Source organism: Phascolarctos cinereus, unplaced genomic scaffold (genome assembly GCF_003287225.1).
Source record: "Phascolarctos cinereus isolate Bilbo 61053 unplaced genomic scaffold, phaCin_HiC Scaffold_2;HRSCAF=192, whole genome shotgun sequence".
Classification (NCBI taxonomy): Eukaryota; Metazoa; Chordata; class Mammalia; order Diprotodontia; family Phascolarctidae; genus Phascolarctos; species Phascolarctos cinereus.
Genome location: NW_027555625.1, coordinates 219,802,477 through 219,828,934, shown reverse-complemented (window position 1 = coordinate 219,828,934; position 26,458 = coordinate 219,802,477). Strand labels below are relative to the sequence as shown.

At 36.9% G+C, this 26,458-nt stretch overlaps 1 protein-coding gene and 1 pseudogene across 1 annotated transcript in view; one reads left to right on the top strand and one right to left on the bottom strand.

Annotated features, from left to right (window-relative positions):
• The window catches only part of BABAM2 (BRISC and BRCA1 A complex member 2), a 588,974-nt gene that overhangs the window by 133,552 nt on the left and 428,964 nt on the right, over positions 1-26,458 (top strand). The window lies entirely within an intron of this gene.
• LOC110206451 (protein boule-like pseudogene) lies at positions 25,260-26,136 on the bottom strand (annotated as a pseudogene).

Sequence of the window (26,458 nt, the reverse complement as noted above, 5' to 3'; positions counted from 1 at the left end):
TACTATTGCACACTTAATAGACCATAATGTAGTGTCAACATAACTTTTATATGCACTGGGAAAACAAAAAAATCGTGTGACTTGCTTTATTGCTATATTCTCTTTCTTGCAGTGGTCTGGAACCAAACCTTCAATATCTCTGAGGTCTGTCTGTATCTTCTTTCTTAAGAGAGAGAGAGAGAGAGAGAGAGAGAGAGAGAGAGAGAGAGAGAGAGAGTGTGTGTGTGTGTGTGTGTGTGTGTGTGTGTGTGTGTGTTGTGTACACATACATACACATCGCTTATGCTTTTTAAAGGAATTTAGCCATAAAAGTGAGGGTGGAACTATAGATACGTATATGTATACACACATATACATATACATATACATATACATATACATATACATATACATATACATATACATATACATATACATATACATATACATATACATATACACGGAAACAGTATATGAAAATGCATATTGCATGTGTGTATGCATATATTATATGCATATACACATTTATGTGTAAACACACATGAGAGACATCTTTCTTAAGGGGTTTCGCTATAAAAGGGAGGATGGAAATAGAAATGTGTGTATCTATTTGTGTGTATATATACATATATCCATTTCTCTGTATCCATCTCTCTATAGATATATATTTTATAGATATGGACATATGTACATATTTATATCTCCATCTTCTGTTTTGTGCCTGAATCCTTAAGAAATTTGTCTGCATTTGGTCAGTCAATATGCATTTATTAAGTGCCTCCTATGTGTCATGTACTGTGCTAAGTGATAGAGATACAAAGAAAGGTAAAAAAAAATCACTGCCCTCTAGGAGCTCACAGTCTAACAACTGGTACTTCTGCTTTTGCCTTTCTAAACTCTTTGTAATCTGACTTCCCAACCTGAGCATTCAGTTGAAATTGCCCTCTCTAACGTACCAGTAATCTTGTAAATGTTAAATCAAAAGGCCTTTCCCCAGTCTTGATCCTCCTTGACTTCTCTGCAGCATTTGACGCTGTTGATAACTTTCTCTTCCTGTATACTTTCTGTTAGATTTCCAAAATATGACTCTTTCCTGGTTCTCCTCCTGTGTGTTCACCCATTTCTTCTCACTTTGCTTTGCTAGTTTATAATTTATGCCTTACTAACTGTAGTATCTTCCAGGGCTGTTCCTGGGCACTTTTTTCCTTCTCTTGGTAGTCTCATCAGCTTCCATGGGTTCAATTTATCTTTCCTGACTTTCTACCAACTGCCCTTTTGACATTTTCAACTAGATGTCTTATAGGAATCTCACATACAGCTTATCTAAATAAGAATTCATCCCCTTTTCCCTTCTTTATCCCCTAAACACTCACCTTGACCCAATTTTCCTATCGATGTTAAGGGTACTACCATCCTCCCAGTAATTCAATTTTGCGATTGCAGTATCATCCTCCATTCCATACTCTCACTGCTTCGACATATCTCTCTTCCCCCACCTCCTCCACCCCCATCTTGATAACATCCACTCACTCCTGTTTCCTCTAGAATGATAGCAATAGATAGGAACACATGTTCATGAAACATAGAATTTGAGGGGAAAAGTTTTTGCCTTTAGGTAAGTCATTAAAAGCTCTATTTGAATTACTTTAAGCAGATGAGAGATTGGAACTAACTTTTAAGTCTTCCCACCTGTGAACTTTTATGATCATTTGAGAAGTAGATTGTGAAGTCTGTGGAATGCCTGGCTATGGAGTCTCAGCTAACATTTACTCATTCCAGTGATTTTTAAAGTTGATATACATTTCTCTCCATATATTACTTTATTACCTTCTCTCATGTATTATTAAGGAATTGAAACTTTTTATTATGTTAGTTATCTGAAGAAAAAAAGTTTCCTTTTGGGATGTTGAGGATTCAATAAATGTTTATATATGCCTTTTATAGCTTCCCTTTTTCAAGGTCACTTGTGGAAATAGTGTTGAGCTAGGTGTGTGCAGAAAGATATAAGAGAAATATAACTTGTATCATATGTATTACATGTCCCAGTACTTTGTGTTATGGCCTAAGAGCAGATGACTGAATGAATCTTCTCAGAAGTCCTTTGTTTCATGTATGAATGAATGAGTGAGTGAATGAATGAAAAAAATTAAGTGCTTACTTTATCCTGTACACTTTGCTAATACACTGGTAATAAAAATAGAAAAACTAGACAGTCTCTCCTCTCACGGCGCTCACATTCTAATTTGGAAGGAATGTTCAATTCTAGGTTGGGTGGAAAAGTCTGTGGTGAAGGTATAGGGTGGACGGGAAGGGTAGATATCCTGAGGATGCATTGACAGGAGAGATTGCAGTGACCAGAGGTCTTCAGGGAGGAGTGATAAGCAGATGGTAAGGACTGAAAGGCACAGTGGCAGGGTAGATAATAAGGCTCAGTGGTTCTCAATTTTGCCAGATAAATGAATTGGGAATTCCCAGCTCAGCAGAGTAGTGTGAATACCCTCCAGCTGGAGGGGACTGGAAGAACCCAGGCCATCGAAGAAACACGTTTATACATGATAAATCTTTCCCTCTGTGTACTCTTGGCTTGTAGGATTTTGTGAAGGAGAGACATAGAGCACAAGAATCCCCACTTGTCTTTTCTTTAAATTCTATTCTTCTTAAAAAGCCAAAATAATTTATTTATACATTTGTGATGAAAGCTGGAAAAGGGACTTCATTAAAAAAAAAGAAAAAGAAATCAATGTATATAGAGTCTTGTAAAGAAGAGGGAAAAGACAAGTCATAAGAGGGGAGAAGATACACACACACACACGCCTCAAAAGAACTTGGGTGGTTATTTAAGAGGTAGATAGGGATGATGGTAGATGCTTTTGAGGGAAAGAAGCTGGGCAGCCAAGATCCAGGATCTTTGCTAGTCATCTGCTTCATATAGGTTTCCTGCAGGTACTTTTTTTTTTTTTTTAGGCAATTGGGGTTAAGTTACTTGCCCAAGGTCACACAGCTAGTAAGTGTCAAGTGTTTGGTCTGAGGCTGGATTTGAACTAAGGTCCTCCTGACTTCAGGGCCAGTGCTCTATCCACTTTGCCACCTAGCTGTCCCCAGGCACTTTTTTTTTTAAAACTTTATTAGTTTATTTTGATTTGTTAACAATCACTTCCGTAAGCTTTTGAATTTTAAATTTTTCTCCCTGTCCCTCCCCAAGATGGTGCACAATCTGATATAAGCTATACATATACATTCCTATTAAACATTTTCACATTAGTGATGTTGTAAGAATTAGAACCAATAGGAGGAACCACCAGAAAGAGGAAACAAAATACAACAGAAGAAAAAAATAGCAAATAGTATGCTTCGATCTGCATTGAAACTCCATAGTTCTTTCTTTTAGATATGGATAGCATTTTCCATCATGACATCTTTGGAGATGTCTTAGATCCTTACATTGCTGAGAAGAGTTAAGTCTATCAATATTAGTCATCACACAACATGACTGTTACTGTGTACCACATTCTCCTGTTTTTGCTCACTTCACTCAGCATCAGACCATACAAGTCTTTTCGGATTTTTCGGAAGTCTTTCTGCTCATCATTTCTTATAGAACAATAGTATTCCATTACATGAATATACCACAACTTGTTCAGCCATTCCCCAATTGATGTGCATCCTCTCAGTTTCCGATTCTTTGCCACCACAAAAAGAGCTACTATAAATATTTTTGTGCATGTGAGTCTCTTTCGCATTTGTATGATCTCCTTGGGATACAGCTCTAGAGGTGCTATTGCTGGGTCAAAGGGTATGCACATCTTTACAGTCCCTTGGGCATAGTTCCAAATCGCTCTTTGAAATGGTTAGATGATTTCGCAACTCCACCAACAATGCATTAGTGTTCCAACCTTCCCACATCTTCTCCAACATTTATCACCTTCCTGTTTTGTTATGTTGGCCAATCTGATAGGTGTGATGTGGTACCTCAGAGTTGCTCTGATTTGCATTTCTCCAATCAATAGTGATTCAGAGCATTTTTTCACATGACTCTAGGTGGCTTTAATTTCTTCATCTGAGAACTGCCTGTTCATATTGTTTGACCATTCATCAATTGGGAAATGACTTGTATTCCTATAGATTTGACTTAATTCTCTATATATTTTAGAAATTAGGCCCTTATGAAAGACACTGATTGTAAAAATTCTTTCCCAGTTTTCTACTTGCTTTCTAATCTTGGTTGCATTGATTTTGCCTGTGCAATATCTTTTCAATTTAATGTAATCAAAGTTATCCATTTTGCATTTTGTAATGTTCGTTATCTCCTGTTTGGTCATGAATTCCTCTGTTTTCCACAAATCTGATAGGTAAACTATTCCTTGCTCTCCCAGTTTGCTTATAGTACCAGCCCTTATTTCTAAATCAGGAACTCATTTTGACCTTACTTTGGTATATGTTATGAGATGGTGGTCTATGCCTAGTTTCTGCCATATTCCTTTCCAGTTTTCCCAGTAGTTTTTGTCAGATAGTGAGTTCTTATCCTGCAGGTACTTTTTACAGGTTATGGGTTTGTTCAGAGGTCAGCAACATATGGATTCAATGGATTGTCGATGAATATGATAGTCCTGACATCTCATGGGGCTGCTGTTGTTGTTGTTTAGTCATTTCAGTTATAACTGACTTTTTGTAGCCCCAGTTGAGGTTTTCTTGTCAAAGATATTGGAGTAGTTTTCCATTTCCTTCTCCAGCTTATTTTACAGATGAGGAAATGAGGCAAGCAAGGGTGAGTGTCTTGTCCAGGGTCACAGAGCTAGTAAATGTCCTAGGCTGCATTTGAACTCATGAAAATGAGTCTTCTTGATTCCAAGCCCAGTGCTCTATCTATTGTGTCACCTAGCTATTCACTTGTCTTTGAAGAAGACTGGGCCAGACTACCCAATCCTACCTCTAGAGTTCTAGTGTTGCTGATTCCAGCCCAAGACCAGGTAAGCTGCCAGAACCCTACAACCTTCAGTTGCCGGGATTGGAGGCCCCAGCATACAAAGCCAGTGACCAGGCCCTGGGCTCCCAGCAGAAGAAGTTTAGGTCAGTGCCCCCTGCTCCCCAACAGGAGAGCTCAATCTTTTTAAAGGCCAGAAAATAAGCGAATACCATGAACGAAAAGAAACATACCATACATTCTTATTACGAGAACAGTGAAGATCAAGGCAGAAATTCTGAAGAGGACAACATTGTCAACCAACCCACATCTGGAACCTCAAAAGGGAATATGAACTGGTCTGAAGCCCAAAAAGCCTTCTTGGAGGAGCTCAAGAAGGATTTTAAAAGTCAAATAAGATACGTAGAAGAAAAATTGGGAAAAGAAACGAGAGGTATGCAAGAGAGAGTCAATAGCTTGGAAAAGGAAGGATAAAAATTAACTGAAGAACACAACTCCTTAAAAAGCAGAATTGGCCAAACAGAAAAAGAGACACAAAAACTTACTGAGGAGAATTCCTTAAAAAATAAAATCGGCCAAATGGAAAAGAAGGTACAAATTCTAATAGAAGAAAACAATTTGTTAAAAATTAGAATTGGGCAAATGGAAGCTAATGACTCTATGAGAGAGTGAGAATCAGTCAAACAAAAAAGAAAAGAATGAAAAAATAGATGAAAACTTAAAGTACCTCATTGGTAAAACAGCTTACCTAGAAAATAGATCTAGGAGAGACAATTTAAAAATTATTGGTCTACCTGAAAATCACAATGGAAAAAAGAATCTGGGCAGCATCTTTCAGGAAATCATCAAGGAAAACTGCCCTGAGGTCCTAGAACCAGAGGGTAAAATAGCCATGGAAAGAATTCACCGATCACCTCCTGAAAGAGATCCCAAATTGAAAATGCCAAGAATATAGTAGCCAAATTCCAAAATTACAGGTCAAAGAGAAAATACTGCAAGCAGCCAGAAAGAAACAATTTAAATATCATGGAACCACAGTCAAGATTATGCAGGACCTTGCAGCTTCTACATTGAAAGATTGTAGGGCGTGGAATACGATATTCCATAAGGCAGGGGAGCTTGGATTACAACCAAGGATCAACTACCTGGGGAAAATGAGCATAATCTTTCAGGGGTGGAGATGGACATTCAACCAAATAGGGGACTTCCTAATCTTCCTGATAAAAAGACCAGAGCTCAACATAAAATTTGATCTTCAAATACAAGACCAAGAGAGACATAAAAAGGCAAATGGGTCAAAAAAACCCCTATGTTATTAATAAGGGCAAACTGTTTACATCCCTGCAAGGGAAGATGACATTTGTAATTTTTGAGAACTGTATTGTTATTACGCCATTTTAAAGGGGTATACATAGAGGGAATGGGTATAAGTTGATTTTGGTATAATGATAAAAAAAATCTAATTAAATGGGTTAAATGGATCTAAGTAACTGAATTAATGTGATCTAACTAAGGGAAAAGGAAAGGAGGAGGCAGACAGGGATAAATCATGTTACAGGAAAAGGCACAAAAACCTATTACAGTAGAGGGAAAGAAGGGTGGAAGATGAGCATTATTTGAACCTTACTCTCATCAAATTTGGCTCAAGGAGGGAATAACATAATCAGTTAGGTATAGAAATGTAACTTGCATATAGGCAGTAGGAGGGAAAAGGAGAAAGAAAAGGGAGGGGGCTAATAAAAGAGAGGCGGGACTAGGGGAGGTGGTGGTCAAAAGCAAAACATTAGAGAGGAGGGAAAGGGAGAAATGAGAAAGAAAAACATAAATGGGGGAAATAGGATGGAGAGGAAGACACAGATAGTAATCATAACTGTGAATGTGAATGGGATGAACTTTCCCATAAAATGGAAGTGATAGCAGAATGGATTAAAAACCATAAGCCTACAATATGTTGTTTACAGGAAACACATTTGAAACAGAGGGACACACACAGGGTAAAGGTAAAAGGCTGGAGTAGAATATATTATACTTCAACTGCAATAAAAAAAAAGAAAAGCAGGGGTAGCAATCCTGATCTGAGACAAAGAAAAGTAAAAATAGATCTTATCAAAAGAGATAAGGAAGGAAACTGCATCCTGTTAAAAGGCACCATAGACAATGAAGTAATATTACTAAACATATATGCATTAAGTGGTATAGCATTTAGATTCTTAGAGGAGAAGTTCAGGGAGTTACGGGAAGAAATAGAGAGCAGAACTATACTAGTGGGGGACCTCAACCTCCCTCTCTCTGAACTAGATAAATCTAACCACAGAATAAACAGGAAAGAAGTTAAGAAGGTGAATAAAATATTAGAAAATTTAGATATGGTAGATGTCTGGAGAAAATTGAATGAGGATAGAAAGGAATGTACTTTTTTCTTGGTGGTATATGGCACATACACAAAAATTGACCTTATACTAGGACATAAAAACCTCACAATCCAGTGCAGAAAGGCAGAAATATTAAATGCATCCCTTTCAGATCATGATGCAATAAAAATTATATGTAATAAAGGGCCAGGGATAGAGACTAAAGAATAATTGGAAACTAAATAATCTAATCCTATAAAATGAATGGATCAAACAACAAATCATAAAAACAATCAATAACATCATTCAAGAGAATGACAATAATGAGACAACATACCAAAACTTGTGAGATGCGGTGAAGGCAGTTCTTAGGGGAAGTTTTATATCTCTAAATCTTACATGAATAAAATAGAGAAAGAGGAGATCAATGAATTGGTCATACAACTAAAAAAACTAGAGGAACAAATTAAAAATCCTCAATTAAACACCAAATTAGAAATGCTGAAAACCTAAGGAGAGATTAATAAAATTGAAATTAAGAAAACATCTGAACATCATTAGGGTGGACGGTTCCTGCTTTCACCTATCTAGGGATATTTTCCTTGCCTATATCCTTCCATTCTAGTCTTGGTCACCTTTTGGTTGATGATGGTAGCTAGGTCATGATTCTGAGAGCTATTGGGGAAAGCAGCTAAAGGAAAAGATATATCCAGGTAGCAACTACTATAAATTCTATTCTTGCATTGACCTTTCTGGAATGAATTGTACAGGGATAACACACCTTAAGCAAGATTAGTAAACAGCCTGTCTTTTCATTGTTTTTCTACTGAAGTCCTTTGACTTCCTTTTTTAGTTTAAAAGGTTTGTGTTGATTGTTAGGATTTTGTTTAGGCTTATGTAGTGATGTTATATTACTGGTTGAAGGTTTTTTTTTTAATCTTTCAACTTATTTTGTTATAGAACTTGGATGCCTACACGTTTGAGCATTAAAAAGCAAAATACTATTACAAATTTTGAACCCAATTCCGATGTATGTTTTTTCCAACATTTTGAAAAGCAGAAAAACCTTAGCTCTTAAAAAACAGTTTCAGTGAAATTCTCTGCATCCGGCTGCTATTGCATGCCAACTACAGCCCCCACAGAAGCCTTGAAGAGCCAAGATTTTTAAACCTACAAATAAGCCTATGAGGAAATTGCCAGTTCAACTTTAAGAACATCCAATGAAATCCTTTGTAATTCATAGTTGCAGTCTTGAATTGATTCTGACTTAGGTAGACATTACTTTCCAAAATCAAACATCTCTTTCTCTTACAAAATAGATTTAGGTTGTTAAGATGGTGAAATAGATGAAATTACACCTATGCAAAACATTAAACTTCTTTCAGAAATTTAAAACTGTTTCCTAAATGAGAAAGCATTAAGAGGCAACATTGTAGTAGTTAGAGTGCTATTCATAGAGTTATGAAGGACTGGGTTCAAAGCCCACCTCTTTATAGTTCTATGACCATGGGAAAGTCACTTACCTTTCTAAGCCTCAGTTTCTTCATCTATAAAATGAAGTGCTTAGACTAGATGACCTTTCATTATCCGTTAACATTCTAAATCTGTGACCTGTCATCCTATGAATGAGTTTTCTCCATGAACAATACATGCATATGCCAGATGGCTACTTTTATGGGTAATTGTAGGAAACATTCCTTAAAAGATAGTAGAAATTTGTACTAGGTGACCTCAATGTTGTTTTTCCATTATATGTTTGTGTTATTCTATGTGTAGCAAACGTGTAGGCATCCAAGTTAAAAAGAAAAAAAAAACCCACCCTAATTTCCCTTAATTGTACCAGTTGAGGGCAACGCCAGTCTTAAAAAGTAAAAAAGTAGGAAATATAGAAGTCATGTACTCTTGGCATTTGATTGGGCTTCAGAGGTCCGTTACCTAATACTAAGCAGGAATCCTCTCTACAGTGGTCCAGTTATTGCAAATTATATAATAAAAATTACTAATCTTGTGTCTTCATTTAGATCCTTTAGGGCACCTATTTTAATCAATTCATAGAAATAGTTTGAAATAGACTGTTGATTAATGTCTAGTATTTATATGGAAACCTAAGGTTTACAAAACACTTTGTTTTTTTAAAATAGATTTTTATTCATATTCTTTTATTTTAACCAACAGAATTTCTCTCAACATCTCTCTTGAGTTTCTTTTTTATTAGTATTTTGGTTCGGTCTTTGTTACCGTTATTCATAGGATAATAGATTTAGTGCTAGAATGGACCACATTTAACAGTTCATCCAGTCTAGTCCAACACCCCTAATTTGAATTTACAGTTCTTTTGAAAATTGACAAAATACTTCTTGGTAGAATTCCTCTTTATCTTAAATGTTTGTGTTTCATGTGTATCTAGGATGTCAGAATTTTATCAGATGTTTCATGCAAAGATTTGTTCCACAGTTTTCCTTTTTACCCTAGATGTATTGATTTTATTCCTGTAAGAACTTTATAATTTATGTTGTCAAAATTGCTTATTATAATCTACATCCCTTGGTTAAGAATTTTCCTTCTAGTACTTGTTATAAAGTTCTTCTCTCCATACTTCTCTGATTTTTTATGATGTAAACTTTGATATTTAGGTTGCTTACTATCTTTTTAACTGTTCACTTCCCAAATATCTCTTTATCTTTTGAATCCCATTGCCTTGATGGTCAGTAGTCATGGAAACATTACTTAAGATCTTCATTTCCCTTCCTTCCCCTCTTTCTGCTTCTTCTTTTCCACCCCTTCCTCTTTCTCTACGTCTTCTTCCTCTCCCCCCTTTTGGACTTCTCCATACTCCAGAAGCCTTCTCACCTTGGAAGTTGCCTTCTACTTTGTGGACTCCTCACCTTGAAAGATCTCTTCACCTCTTTTACCTCATCCTGTGATTAGTTGGAACCTCCATTTTGTGCTCATGCTAGACTCGTGTTCATTCTTTTACTCCTTTTCTGGAGCAATTCCTAATTCTTTGCTCTCCTTCATGCCTCCACATGGGCACCTTCTCTTGCTTCCCCCTTGCTTTTTAACTCATTTTTATGTACTGTCTTCCCTAGTACAGTGCATGGCATATAGTAAACCCTTATTAATTGCTTGTTGACTTGTTCACTTAAGTTCTTCGGCCTTTTATTGTATGAGTCAGAGATAAAGAAGATGATGTCACAACCTTTGTAGAGAAAGGGCCAGTTATCCTAGCTACCACCAACACCAGCTGCAGATCAACTGCCACCTATGGGCGAGTGGACCCAAGAACCCTGGGAACACCAGTGTCCTCAGACCACCCAGCTGTGCTTACAGCCTGCCCCCACAAACATTTTCTATCATCTTCAGTAACTTCTGACTAACTGCCACTAATGTGGCAGGTGAACTAACTAGCTGAAGCGGTACCTTCTCTTTTCCTGCCCTCCTTCCATTCTAACCCTTGCAGCTATCATGCCGTAAATTAATGCCTTTTTGAAGCAGGGCCTGCCAGCCGAGGTACCACTAGCACTAGCTGCAGGCCAGTTACCAAATATGTGAGCCCAAGAACCCTAGGAACAATAGCACCGTATAGACCTCAGGCCATATAGCCAGCTCATTCACCTTCTAAGGGAGTAACACTTGAGGAGATATGACTGATCAGCAGCCTCGGGTGCTTCAGCCACCACTGGCCTCCTCAGCTTCTCTGAAAAATTCATGAATAAATAATAGAGTTTTCACCACCAGAGTCCTTGGCACCTTCAAATAATTCAATGGATGCTATTTTATTAATGGAAATAATGTTAAAGAAGATGTAATTTGTTCTGCTCTTGTACCTGAGGACTATGGGGTTTTACCATCTGATTTCACTTCCTTCCTACATGTTTTGCCTTCCCCTGATAGTTAGAATATTAGCTGCTTGAGAGCTAATTCTCACCTGTTTTTCTATTTGTATCATTAATGCTTAGTGCAGTGCTTTGCACATAGTGAATACTTAATGCTTATTCGTTCATTCATAACATCCTGACATATATAGCTTAAAAGCTCTTTATAAATGTCAGTTTTAATATTATTTTATAGATACATAGAAATTGCATGTTTTGACAAAAGCATTATAATTTGATTAAATATTGTTTTTGATTACCCATACACTCATATACAAACACCGACACAGGCATAATGGAATCCTGCTTTGCAATTTGGATGCATTCTAGGACGATGCGTAGCCTAGGGCTCATTGGGTGCTAAATAAATGTTGATTGGGATGGAATTGAATCTATTTTCATTGTATTATAAATATACAGAAATTATGGTGAATAGATTTCTTGCACAATGCTATATGCTGAAGAACAAGAAATCACAAACTGTATATTAAAGACATATGATTATCAATATTCTAGGAAAAAAACCTTTTTTCTATTTATGCATATATGTATATATACATATGTGTGTAAATACATACAGCATACACACACACACACACACACACACATCTTCCTCCTAAATTTGGTGAAATCTTTATACATCATTTTATGGGAACTTTTTTATCCAACCCCTTTATATAGATATGTAGTTCAGTGCTTATTAATATTCATTAACAATTATGTCTATATTTCTCTCTCTCCATATATATACACACACATAGATATTTGTGTGTATATATAGTCACACACATACATATATATCTCTGTGTGTGTGTGTGTGTGTGTGTGTGTGTATTCCATATCCAACTTTAATCTAGTTTAATTTTGCCATAAAAACCAATATGGTACAAGCATGATTTGAAGAAATTTGACTAAAATGTATTGAGAGGAAATTGGCTACAAAGCAAAGTGATTTTGGCCTCAGACTGTAGTGATACTGGCACATTATACTATCTGTTTCCTTGTGAGAATTCCAAGATTATAAGAAATAGCTGGCTTACAGCAACAGCTTGCTAGTTTTCTGGAAGCACATTCACAAAGTTTGTTGGGAAAAAAAAAACCAGGAAGATCTTTTGCAGATCCCTTGAACTGTGAGTGCATTTAAATTTGATTTTATGTACTTCTTAGACTCAAATTACTCAGTCATGATTATTTTCCTGTCTGTTAGAACAAATAGAGTAACTTTCTCATTTAACTCTATTCCAGTGAATATTTGCGAAAACAAAAGTATTAAATAAAATGGCAGGTTAACTTTGTGGCAGTATTCCTGGTTTTGTACAACTCTGCATGGTAAACTCCATTGACCCCTCATTTTCTCCAGGTTTAAATATAAACTCCTCTGTTTGGTTTTCACATCCATTCTTAATCTGGTACTATCTTAACCTTCCTGGTCTTCTAACACGTTTTTTCGTTTTCATGTGCTCTGATATCCATTGACACTGGCCTCCTTGCTATTTGTTCCTACACGCTGCCCTACATCTTGTGTCTCTATGAATTTTCCCTGAATGTCCTCCAAGTTTGGAATGCTGTCTTGTGTTCTTCTGGAATATTTACAATTGTTAACTTGGCTCCATGTGACCTGTCTTCAAGAACAATATGTTTTGCTTGTTTGGAGATCATATTTTCTTTTAATGATATTTCTTTTTTTCTTCTCTTCTTGTCCTTTAACTTTCATGTATTTGTGTTCTTAATCAAATATTCTCTTTAGTTTCTTTGGTGAGAGTTGCCACTGCAGATTCTAGTTTTTCTCTTCTGCCAGTTATTTCTCCTGTGCAGGCCAAAGATTCTTTCACAATTCTTATTTCCCTTTTAAACCATTCAGGAACATTCTGCTGTGGTTACAGTCTCTCTGAAATCCACAGGTTCTTCTGCTTCATCAGATGTTGAACAATTTCCTGTCATAATATTTATTCATAGATTTCTAGACTCTTAGCTTATCTGGAGGTCATATTCTATTCTGTTATTAATATTTTTTTTTCATTTGGTTCATCTACTTATGCTTTGAAGTCTTAGGCATTTTCTTGCTCATGAGATATATAGTCATATATTCCTTTATTGCTCATCTTTTGTATCCTCCTTTAATTTGAAATGATTTCACTGAGCTCTGGGTCTCTAAATAGTCTAATTTCTATCTATGCTGGATGATTCACCATTCTGAATTTCTGCCCCATGCGAAGTCTGGGAGATCAGAACAGGCCCCAGATGGATGCTGGGCTGTTTCATTTAGGCTTAGTAGAGTGCCGCAAGCATGGCACATGTGCCCTGCCTCAGTTCTTCTGTTTCTTTGTTTTCTGGCTGAGCTCTGTTGGGCCACTGAGTGCTTTCATACTGTTGCCTTTTGTATTTTTCAGGCCCTGGGAAGAGTGGGGGTGGTGTAGAGTTGAGTTCTCTTGCATGCTTATGAGGAGACTTATGCAAGTCTACTATTGGAGAAGTGGATAGTGAAGGATAGGGTCTTGAGTGAATGTGTTAGAAATTAGGGATTATTAGCCTTCTTATTGTTAATTCTTTTTACTGTCATTTTTACCTCATTTAGATTCTTTTTTTTCTCTTTTTTAAAAATTTTATTTATTTTTAGTTTTCAACATTTACTTCCACAAGATTTTGAGTTTCATATTTTCCTATCTCGCCCCTCCCACCACACCCAAGATGGAATGCTTTCTGAATATCTCTTCCCCTAGTCTGCACTCCCCTCTGTCTCTCCCCGCCCTTCTCTTATCTCCTTCCCCTTCTACTTTCCTGAAGGGCAGGATAGATTTCTGTACGCCATTTCCTGTATTTCTTATTTCCCAGTTGTATGTGAAAACATTTTTTTTAAAACGTGTTTTTAAAACTTTTTGTTCCAAATTTTCTCCCTTCCTCCCTCCCCACTCACCCTCATTGAAAAGGAAAGCAACTAAATATAGGTTATACCTGTGCAGTTAGGCAAAGCACTTCCTTAGTAGTCATGTTGTAAAAAACATGCTCTATTTCCCTTAATCCTATCCTGCTCCACCCCCATTTATTCTATTCTTTCTTTTGACCCTGTCCCTCCTCAGAAGTATTTGCTTCTGATTACCCCCTTTCCCAATCTGCCCTCCTCTCTGTCCTCTTGTTCTCTTCTCCCCCTGTTTTCCTGCAGGGTAAGACAGATTTCCATACCCAATTGAGTGTGTATGTTATTCCCTCCTTAAGCCAAATCCTATGAGAATAAGATTCACTCATTCCCTCTCACCTTCCCCCGTTTCCCCTCCACTGTAAGAGCCTTTTCTTTTCTGTTTTTTTGTGAGATAATTTACCGCATTCGACCTCTCCCTTTCTCCTTCTCCCAGTGTAATCCTCTCTCACCCCTTAATTTTATTCTCCAGATATGACCCCTTCATCTTCAACTCACCGTGTGCCATCTATCTATCTATCTATCTATCTATCTATCTATCTATCTATCTATCTATCTGTCATTCTATCTCTCTGTCTGTCTATATCTGTATCTGTATCTGTATTTATATCTGTATCTATATCTATATCTATACATACATATAATTTTTTCTTCCAACTACCGTAATACTGACAAAGGTCTCATGAGTTATAAATATCATCTTTCCATGCAGGAATGTAAACAGTTCAACCTTAATAAGTCTCTTATGATTTCTCTTTCCTGTTTACCTCTTCATTTTCCACTTGAGTCTTGTGTTTGAAAGCCAAATTTTCTGTTCAGCTCTGGTCTTTTCAGCAGGAATGCTTGAAAGTCCTCTATTTCACTCAATGACCATTTTTTCCCCTTAAGAATTATACTCAGTTTTGCTGGGTAGGTGATTCTTGGTTGTAGTCCTATATCCTTTGCCCTCCAGAATATTGTATTCCATGCCCTGCGGTCCTTTAATGTAGAAGCCGCTAAATCTTGTGTTATCCTGATTGTGTTTCCACAATACTTGAATTGTTTCTTCCTGGCTGCTTACAGTATTTTCTCCTTGACCTGGGAACTCTGGAATTTGGCTACAATATTCCTAGGCATTTTCCTTTGGGTATCTCTTTCAGGAGGAGATCGGTAGATTCTTTCAATTTCTATTTTGCCGTCTGGTTCTACTATATCAGGGCAGTTTTCCTTGATAATTCCTTGAAAGATGATGTTTAGGCTCTTTTTTTGATCATGGCTTTCAGATAGTCCGATAATTTTAAAATTCCTTCTCCTGGTTCTGTTTTCCAGGTCAGTTGTTTTTCCAGTGAGATATTTTACATTGTTTTCTATCTTTTCATTCTTTTGGATTTGTTCTACAGTGTCTTGATGTCTCATAAAGTTGCTAGCTTCCAATTGCTCTATTCTAATTTTTAAGGAAGTTTTTTCTTCAGTAAGCTTTTGGACTTCCTTTTCCATTGTCCAGTTTTGCTTTTTTAGGGCATTCTTCTCCTCATTGGCTTTTTGGACCTCTTTTGCCATTTGGGTTAGGCTATTTTTTAAGGTGCTATTTTTTTCAGTATTTTTTTGGGTCTGCTTTAACAAGCTGTTGGCTTGTTTTTCATGATTGTCGTTCATCACTCTCATTTCTCTTCCCAGTTTTTCCTCTGCTTCTCTTACTTGCTTCTCAAAATCCTTTTTGAGCTCTTCTAAGGCCTGAGACTGATTCATATTTTTCTTGGAGGCTTTGGATGTAGGAGTTTTGACTTTGTTGTCTTCTTCTGGTTGTGTGTTTTGATCTTCTTTGATACCAAAAAGACATTCTATGGTCTGACACTTCTTGAGAGGTTTGCTCATGATCCCAGCCAATTACCTGAGTTATAAACTCTTTATTAAGGTAGAAGTCTACTTCCAATGTGGAGAATGTACTGTCCCAAGCTTCGGGAATTTGTACAGTTACAGCTCCTCAGAACTGTGACCCAGATCCAGGCACTGGCAAAGCAAGAGATTCCTGCCTCAGCACTGGCAAAGAGATCCCTACAATCCCTCTCTGATCAGCCACATGATTCCCCCTCATTCTGTGGGCCGGAAGCTCAGGAGACAGCCTCTGCCCCAGAGCCATGCTTGGGAACTGGGGCTGAGACCTAGCTTTTCTCTCACTGCAGAAACAGACTTTTCCCACTGACCTTCTAAGTTGTCTTTGGCATTCATGGGTTGAGAAGTCTGGAAACCACCACAGCTGCCTGTGATTCAGTCCTCTGAGGCCTGTTCCAGCTTCACTGTGGCCTTCATGCCCCTGCCAAACTGCACCCCTCTCCCAGCCCAGTGCAATATACCTTTCTGATCAACCATGCAGGTTGTCTTGGGCTGGAAATTTGTTTCACTCTGTATTTTTGTGGATTCTGCTGCTTTAGAATTTGTTTAGAGCCATTTTTAATAGGTATTTGGAGGAATTTGGGGGAGAGCTCAAGCAAGTCACTACTTTCACTCTGCCATCTTGGCTCCACCCCACCATTTAGATTCTTGTTGACATAGGCAGTAGAGATAGCTGAAATTATTTTATCTCTTATGCATAATTCCTACTTTAAAAAGGATTGAGAGGTCATGAAAATCAGAGAAAATGTCTCTTCTACCATTATGTCAGTCATGGGATATGGAAGTTGTTTGGATGACTGTCATGCCTCATCTCTCTTACCTTTTCTGACTTTTTTCAAGTCCCAGTTGAAATCTCACCTTCTACAAGAAGTCTTTCCCAGGCCCCTTCATTGCTAGTCCCTCCCCATTAAGTTTATCTCCAGATTATCCTGTCTGTTTCTTGTTTTTGCATGTCGTCTTCTCTTTAAGACTGTGAACTACTTGACAATAGAGACCTTTTTTGAGGGGAGCATTCTTTGTATTCTCAGTACTTAGCACACTTCCTGGCACATAGCAGGTGTTTATTAAATGCTTCTTGACTTGACATCACTTTATTATATTTCAGCCTTTTCATATTATAGGACTCATGTAATAAAATTCTGTGTTTTCCAAATGAGAAAGCTTAATCTACAAGAATCATGTAGTACTAATTAATGAACCCATTATTTAGTCCTAGGTCCTCTTATTCCAAATTCAGCTCTCTTTCTAATGTACCATTCCAGATGTAATTTCTATTATCTTATCTAGTGTTATATTCTGAGTGTTTTAACTCTCATTTTAAATGGAAAATTTCATCACAGTTTTCTTTTGGATATCAGTGAGATCTATATCTCTCCCTCAGAAATTGTTTTGCTGTCCATTTTTTTAGTAATTTCAAAAGTTGTTACCATAGAGGACTTGGGCATTGTTTTTTTCACTCAAAGGATTATAGATTTAAATTTGGAAGGAACCTTAGAGTTCATAATGTCTGTTTCCCCAGTTTTGCAGATTAGGAGATTAGGCCACTGGTGACTTAAATAACTTGCTTGGGGTCAGTCATTAAACATGTATTATGCACTTATTATGTATTATGCACTATGCTAAGTAGCAGGGATACAAAAATCATTAAAGACATTCCATCTTATGTAGGAGTTCATAGTCTAATATAAACAACTATGGACAATCAAGCTATATACAGCATAAATTGGAAATAATTAGCAGGGATGGCAGTATCATTGAGGAGGTTCGGGAAAGACTAGTAAATTGTGAGATTTTAGCTGGAACTTGAAGCCAGGAGTCAGAGATGAGAATAGATAACATTCCAGGTATGGAGTACAATCATTGAAAAATCCCTAGAGAGTGAAAAATAGTATCTTGTGCAAGGAACAACAAGGACGCCAATAGTATTGAATCTTATGGTATGTGGGGGCAGGGAAGGAAGGGGAAAATATGGTATAAGACTAGAAAGGTTTGCAGGGGTGGGGCAGGTTATACAGGACTTTGAAAACCAAATAGAGGGTTTTATGTTTTTGTTACTGAAGGTAATAGGGAACCATAGGAGTTTACTGAGTAAGTTTATTTATTTAGCATGGTTGGACCTATGCTTTAGGAAGATTACTTTGATAGCTGAATGGAGAATAGACTGGAGTGGTGAGAAACTTGTAGTAGTTAGGCTGTTGTAGCAGGTTATTGCAGTAGTCCAGGCCTGAGGTAGTGAGGGCCTGAGCCAGGGTAATGATAGAGTCAGAGGTGAGAAAGGGGTCTTAGATTAGAGATGTTATGAGGGTAGAAATGACAGAACTTTATAAATGATTTTATGGGGGGCGGTGAGGGATGAGGAGTCAAGGATGATACTGAGGTTGCAAGCCTAAGTGCCTAAAAGGATGGTGGTCCCTTCAATAGTAATAGAGAAGTTAGGAAGAGGGAGAAGGTTTGGGGGAAAATAAGGCATTCAGTTTTGAACAGGTGGAGTTTAAGATGTCTCTGAGTTATCTAGTTCAAGATGTCCAATAGGCAGTTGGAGATGAAAAATTGGAGAGTCAGGAGAAAGGCTAGGACTGGATAAGTAGATTTAAGAATTATCAGCTTAGAGGTGTTAATTAAATTTATGGAAGGTGATGAGGTCACCAAGTGAAATAGCAGGCATGATGTTGATAAAGATCTGCAGTGGAGACAGAAGATGTGCAGTTAGGTAGGCAGAACTAGGGGAGAGTGATATCCTAAAAACAAAAAAAGAGAGAATATCAAGAAGGGGGTAATTGATGGCGTGAAAGGCTGTAGAGAGGTCAGGAGTGAAGGGGGTTGAGAAAAGGTCATTTGATCTGGAAATTATGGGATGGATAGTAATTTTGGAGAGAGTAGTTTCAGTTGAATGATGTCAGAAGCCAGTTTTTTAGAGAGTTAAGAAGATGAATGCTAATGAAGGCACTTAATATAAATGTCCTTCTCAATTAGTTTAGCCCAAAAAGGATGAGAGATATGGGATGAGAGCTAGTTGTGATGGCTAAGGTGAGGGTTTTTTGAGCATAAGGGAAACATGAGCATGTTTGTAGGCAATAATGAAATAGACAGTTGACAGGAAGATTGAAGATAAGTGAGAGAGTGGGGATGAGAGGTGGGCAGTTTGCTGGAGAGAATGGGACAGAGTAAAATGATTTGTGAATGTAGAAGTTATTCTTGGCAAGCAGAAGGGCCATTTCATTATGTGAATCAGGGATAAAGAAGGAAAAAGAGTGGCAGAAAATATCTGGGTGATGTGAGATGAGGAGGAAGGGAGAAGAGGGAGCTCCCTTTGAATGGCTTCATTTTTTCAGAAAAATATGAGGCAAGAGTATTGGCTGAGATTGTAGAAGAGGGGGAGCCATGGGAGGTTTGAGGATGGATGAAAGTTTTGGTAGAACTTTTGTGGTGAGCAAGCTAGTAAGTTAATTGGAGAGAATATGTCACAAATTTAAAGTGGGCTCATTTCTCACAGTATCATGATTTTTTCCAACTTCATTTAGTTTTACATATGAAAGCAGCACATAGTGAGAGTGATTCTAGGTTGAGACTTTGCACAGAAAAGCCAATAATACTATAAGGGGTCAAGGGACTCAAGAGAAAAGGTCTGTTGAGTTAATTTTTGTTCACTAAGGGGTCAAGATGGGGAAAGGAGAGTGTAGCTAGTGTAGGCTTGATGGCCCTGTGAAGAACCTGAGAGCTTTGAGTTTACAGTGTGGAGAAAGAACCTGATTTGGGGTTTTAAGACAGAGAAAGAAATAGAATGACAGTACATTGTGGTGGGAATTTCAGAGTTCATCAACATGGAAGTAGAGCATCTGTGGGTGATGGCAAGATCAAAGGTATGATTTTCTTTGTGGGTGACTGAAGTGGAGTGGAGAAGTAGTTCTTGTGAAAGGAACGTGTTGAGAAAAATAGTGAGGTTAGAATATTTGATAAGATAAGAATATGCATATTGAAGTCCCCTAGAATGAGGGCAAGGGTTAGGGAAGATCTAAAGAATGTGTGCCAGTCACTGAACTCATTGCTAAAAGAAGTGGAGTGTTGTGGAGGTCAGCAACATAATTTTGACTGGATGGTATATATAGATTTGAATGAACCTCAAGATTAGAGAGTTTACTTAGTTGAGTGTTAGAGGAAGAACCTAGACATGACAGTGGGTAGCAAGGAATATTCCAACTCTCCCACCCTGATCACTGAGTCTGAGGTATGAATAAAAGTGCAGTCAGTGCTGGAAAGGATGGCCAGGGAGACTATGTCATGAGGAAAGCAAGTTTGTTGCCTATCGAGTAGGCGTTCCATGAAACACAGTGGAAGGGGGTGGGTACCTTTTAAGTGGGTCTTTTGGGTAGAGGGTGGGGGGTTGGCAGCCATAGTGATGGGTCAATTGGGGGGATAGAGAATGGGGAATGATTACCTGTGGGGTTCAGAATAACTGAGATGGGGAGAGTTGTTAAGGAAAGAATTTAGATAGATTTTTTCATTGTTTTAATTGATAGATTTTTTCTCTTTTCATTACCATAGGGATTTGGCCTAGGGGTAGAATCCTTATGGCTTACATGTATCTGAGGAGGGATTTGATTCCAGGTCTTCCTGGTTCCAAATCCTTTGCCTTATTCTCTATGCCCTTAATTTAGTACATTGTAATCTTAAGAGTATTGGTAATGTTTTTTTTCATTTAGAGCTGGTTTTAAAATTAAGACTTATAAATCCTGAGGCTAAAGAAAAAAGTTCAGATGAAATTAATGTTTAACCTGCTACTTATCAGTAGGATTTATTGCTGCAGCTTTCTCTTCTCTTCCTCTAGTGCTTAACTTGTTGGTTGGTCTTTATACCACCCTTACTTTTACCCCAGGCATCTAGAGTTATATTTTCCTGCCTCTGACTTGGAATCATTTTAAGTGCTTAATAAATTCTTGTTCATTGATCAATTGAATTGAGCATACTTATTTTCTATTATTTTTAACTGTTTCCATCAAGATATAACATGAGAAAAAACAAAGTTACATTGGACAATTAAATCCATGGGAACAGTGCTATGAATGAGATCTATTTTCCTGATTAGTTAGATGTGATATGACGTTCATTTTGGTAACCCTTTGTACTACCAATAATGTTAATTTGAAAGTAAATTGGTTGGGCTAAAGTTATATAAAATGTGTCCGTATTCCACAAGTAATTTGATTAGTGTAGGGTGCAGGGGGACCTTCCTTGTTTTTCACATTACATTTGTTAGGATTGCTTTCAGATTTTTTTTTTCAGTAGCCATACTATTAACACATTAAGATAATTTACCGGAAAAAGTTTCTGTTTTCAGAAGATCTGGGTTGACATCTCAAATAAACCTCTCTGAGTCTCATTTTTCTTATTATCTTAAAGGTATTGATAATAATACATTGTCTACTGATAGAATTATCGTGAAGATCTATGTGTAAGGTGCTTTGGAACTGTTTATAAGAGTTATACAAATGTGAGCTTTTATAGTTAACTAAAGCCTCTTTTTTGTTTGTTTGTTTTATGTGAACTTCACAAAAGTGTTTCCTAAATTACATTTGTATAAATATTTAAGCATGGGCCTTTATATTTTTAGTCTCTAATTTGGCAATATTAGTCATAGTTTTAACTATACCCTTAAGCAGAGGATCTCTAAATCTCTATCTGTAGCCTTGACCTTTGGTTTGAGCTTCAGATCTATATTTTTGCAGACATAACATATATTTCACAAGTATCTCATAGTTAACATATCACATCAAAACTTAATTAATTATTATTTCTAAAGTTACTCCTTATTATCTTATACTTATTAAAAATAAAAAAATTATTTGTGTGAGCTGTGCATTTCTTTAGGTATAAGCTCCCTGAGCTCAGTGTCTTATCTAGGCTAAATTCGTATGTAGCATAGTGTTTTGTACACATTATTACTTAATAAGTATTTGGAGAATTTAATTGAATTTTTATCAGTTGAATTTGGCCCAAGAAGCAGTATGGCATAGTCTGTAGAAAGAAGGTTTTGAAATCAGGAAAACCTAGGTTCATGTCCTACTGCTGACATGTATGGATTGTTTGACTGTCAATAAGATCTATGCTTGCAATTCTCCAAGACCTTAATTTGCTGAGAAGGTGCCAGACTGCATTGGTAAAGGGAATATCCTCACTCAAGAATTCTCTATATCAGTGAAATCCCACGTCCAGTTGCTATCTGTTTCTTATTCTTCCTCACCCCCTTACCTCTAAGTTGGTCCAACAAGCCTCGTAGGAAAGACCAAGTGGATGAAGATTGTCTGTTACCCATGTTATGACATACAGTTGACTGCATAATATAAAGAACTTCTGAATACCTTTATTATCCAAGATACACATGGACAATGAGTTAGGCCCAGACTTAAGCTGAAAAGGGATTTACTGTATTGCCTTCAGAAAATTACAAAGCTTCTTTAATGATCCCAAACTTCTCTCAGAAACAAAGGATTGTCTTTTATTGCCAGCATTCTGACACTTTTGTATGACTCTGAGACATGGTCACAAAAGACTGAAGAATTGAAAATGACTATCACACAGAGGGCAGTATATGGGGGCATTGTGGTTGTGAGCAAGTTGTAGCACTAGCTACAATGAGGAATTTGAAAGGACAGGAATAAAAGGGAAATATAGGGAGAAAAAAAATGAGTTGGTCATGTGAGGGATAATACAGGGAATAGCCTGAATGTTCTCTTGGTATTTTCTTTATGTGAAGGGAAATAAAAGAAAAACTGTTCATTATATTTAGTGGATGGACCTCCTGTGATGTACTTATAGGAGAACATGGTTAAGAGTCACATAAGATGGAGAAGCATAGATGGGTTATCTTCATCTTTAATGGGAAAATCTAAAGAGCTTAGATTACAGATGCATTTTAATATTGGAGGAATTTTATCATTGCCAAAAGAAAATCATGTATACAGATTATTTCTGCCCCTGGTTGAAACACATAGCATTTTAGCATTGCTTCTTATTGAGGATGATTGTAAAATAGGCTTTCTTATACATCTTTATGATTTGAGTAGGCCTTCAGTATAGTTTAAATAAATCGCTACTTTGATGCAAGAGAATAGATTTTATTGCAAGCTCCTTTTCTATAATTTTTGTGAGTTTTGTATTATGAGAAAACTTTGGTAGCCGTACTTTATTTGGCTATGTGATCTGTATATGTAATTTGTAACATTTGCTCATAATTTGAAATGCAGTTGGGTAGAAATGTAGGATTGTAAAATTTTGGTGTTTAAGACAATCCTAGAGATGACTGACATTTTCTAATGAAAAATGGAAGCCTATAAAGTGTTTGCTGTAACTAAATGATTGCAGTTAATTTCTTGTAAAGAAACACAGAAGCAACTTAAAATATGATCATACTGTTGTTTCTTGTAGTACAGCCAGGAAAAACAGTAACAAGCTGTCTTTTAAAAAAATCATATCCCTGGGTGATATTCTAGCAACCTGGAAAATTTAAATATATCTCCAGGAAAAAAAAAACAAAACAGTTTGGATTCAGTTAGAACTCACATTTGCTAATTTTCTTTTCATTTTTGTACTTACCTTTTACTCTCTAGGACTATATGGCAATGTTGGAGATTCTGAGTGGAACCAGTGACTCAAACTGAGAGATGTCAATACTGATTCCTAAAGCAAAGACCAAATATACCTGTATGAGGGGTGATTAAACTATGTTCTCTGCAGTCTATTCTGGAATTTGTAACAACAAGAACAGCTAAAGGAATATAAGATTATATAGACAAACCTTTGTGAAAGGCAATCTCTGTGTGGTTCTTTAACATTTTGTTAGTTAAATGGGTTTTGGTTGGGAATGGTTTCATATGTACTGTACAAAAGGATAATTCTGCATTTAAAACAAAGCAGCTTTAACAAAGTGCTGCAGTGGCCACAGGAAGCAGACAATCCGTTACTCTTGAAGAATAAACTAACTTTTTTAGTTTTCAATAATTCTGTGGTTTATAGATTTGGTACTTTTTTTAATAGCCTATAAAGAAGACACTGCTACTACTTTCTAAGTATTTATCTTTTAAATTTTACCAGACAGAATAATTTTATTTTCTTTGGAGAACTGTTTGTTCTTTGATTCTGTCTTTTGTCCATTTTGAGGACATGGAATATATTTAGGGTAAAATCTACTTTTCACTTTTTCTTAATAATTAAGGGAAGCCGTACTGAAGAAGTGGGGCTTCAAATTCATTTTGAATGAATAGAAGGAATAGAAGGAGTGCCTCTCTGGACCAAGTCAGAGCTTGTTTTAACCAATGAGTGAGTGTAGTAAGAAGTTCACAGTTGAAATTGTATAAAGGGGACTAATGAAGTTTTTCCTTGATGTGAATTCAGGTAAAAAGTTGGAGAAGTTGGGGGGGTGGGCATGGGTGTGTTGGTAAATACTAGCAATGCTGGGATTGTGCTAATGGTAAGTCTTAGAACCCAGTGCTGGAAATGGGGGAAGTTTCATGAAGAATACTGATTGGTGTATGAGAAATTTATTAACATTTTGAACTGTTTAGAGACACGAAGTAATCACAGAAATTAATTTTGGTACCTTTCCCAGGTCCTATACAGGTTCTATTTGGTTGACCAGTAGAGAGAGAATTGGAAGCGATTATGATTAGAGTCTAGATTACTTCTTTAGAACTAGCAAATCAATCAGAAGATCAGAATTTGGGCAAAATAAGGTTGAATCAGAGAGTTAAGATCTGAAGAAGCTGACAGTCCATGGAGCTGAGGTCTAAGAGAAGCCAAGCCAAGAGCTGAAAAGAAAAGGGTCCTAGGAAGGAAAGGGGCTAAATACTAACAGCTAACCTCCAGACTCAAACTAACTGAAATTACTGTGTTATTTGTTCTGGGCCATATTCTAAGATTGCTGGGTGTATTAGTCCCTAGGCATTATGTGTAGTTAAAGCCTGGTAAAACCTAGAGTTGAATGTTACCTTTGATACTTAATATCTCTGTGACTATGTGTATGATTGTATTTGTATCTCTAGTGTCTAGGTACTTAATAAATATTTATTGATTGATGTCTGAATGGATAAGCAAGTTACTTAATTTCTCAGAGGCTGTTTTCCTCATCTATAAAAATGAATATAATAATACCTATAGTATCTACTTTGTGGGGTTTCTAGTAACTTTCGATTCTACTAGATCTGTTCAATGTATGGATACAAGCATCTCGGTCATGGGAAAGTTATCTATTGATGAACACCTTTAACTTTCCCCCTTTTTTTTTAACCTGGAGATCTTTATTTTCAGAATAAAATACTGAAAGATTTAATGTCTGATATGAGGAGAAAAATAATCTAAAATAAACAGTTTACTTTAATTGGTTCAGGCTGCATTACTGGTGCAGGCATGGTAATTGTACTTTGTGCATAAACCCGATAATATGTTGTTTGAACTCCATGGTCAGAATAAGGCTCTGGAACTGAAACTTCCATTAGAGAGAGAGAGGAACACACCCAGCATCTTGTGCAATTTCTACTGGTTGATAAATAACCTCAGATGGCTGTAGGTATAAGAATGGGGTTGAAGAAGCTGGAGACTGGAGGACACCCCACTGCCATTGTCCTGGAAGACACTGGGCAAGTGCCTGATAATATATGCAGGTTGCTGATAAACAGGTTTAGCTACCATCACAGGGGAACTACATATAGAATGTGAAGGCCAAGGTGGTGGGAGAGCAGCTGCCTCAGGAGTATGGAAATATGCAACACCGTTATGGTAGGTGTAAGGATAGCCAGTTGAAGTAGTCAGACGCATTGTTCCAGCTGCTGGCATTATGCTGAAACAAGGGATCCATACTTGTTGTTTTCTTATTGCTGGACCGATATTCAGTTTCTTATCCTTATAATTAAGTGTCTCTGCCTCTTGCAAAATTTTTTGCACATCTTCTTGTGTTTCAAAAATGATGAAACCATATCCCTTTGACACTCTAGTTCTGTAATTTACAATCTTCATTTCTTTCACAGACCCATACTTGGCAAAAAATTTCCTTAAGTTATTTTCATTAGTCTTAAAGTCTATTCCTCCCATGAAGATAAGATTAGGAATCACTGTTCTAAATCTTGGGGCACTTGTTGGGTTATTCAGAGGCACAGGTGACACAGGATTAAGGGATGGAGATAAAGAATCTGTTTACCTCTGATTTGTGGTTTGCACTCCTGAATCTGTCTCCATCTTCCCTGGGCTCCTTTCGGGGAGGAAAAATGTTTTAAAGTGTAAAAACAAAACAACTAAAAAATACCTTTTCACTTTCAACTCAGCTCAGCTAAGAAGCTATAAGCTGAGGTGAATAGAAACAGAAAGCAAATTTGGAGCTAAAAACAAAATAACAATGAAAAAGAGGGAGTTGGGATAGATACTGTTAGGCATAGACATGCTGGGTCCTATCAGAAGGAAATCTAGTAACAGCACAATTTTCATAGCAGTTCAAGGTTTAAAAGTAATTTATCCACTATAGGTCTATAAAAGAATTAGTACAGGTTTCATTCTTCCATTG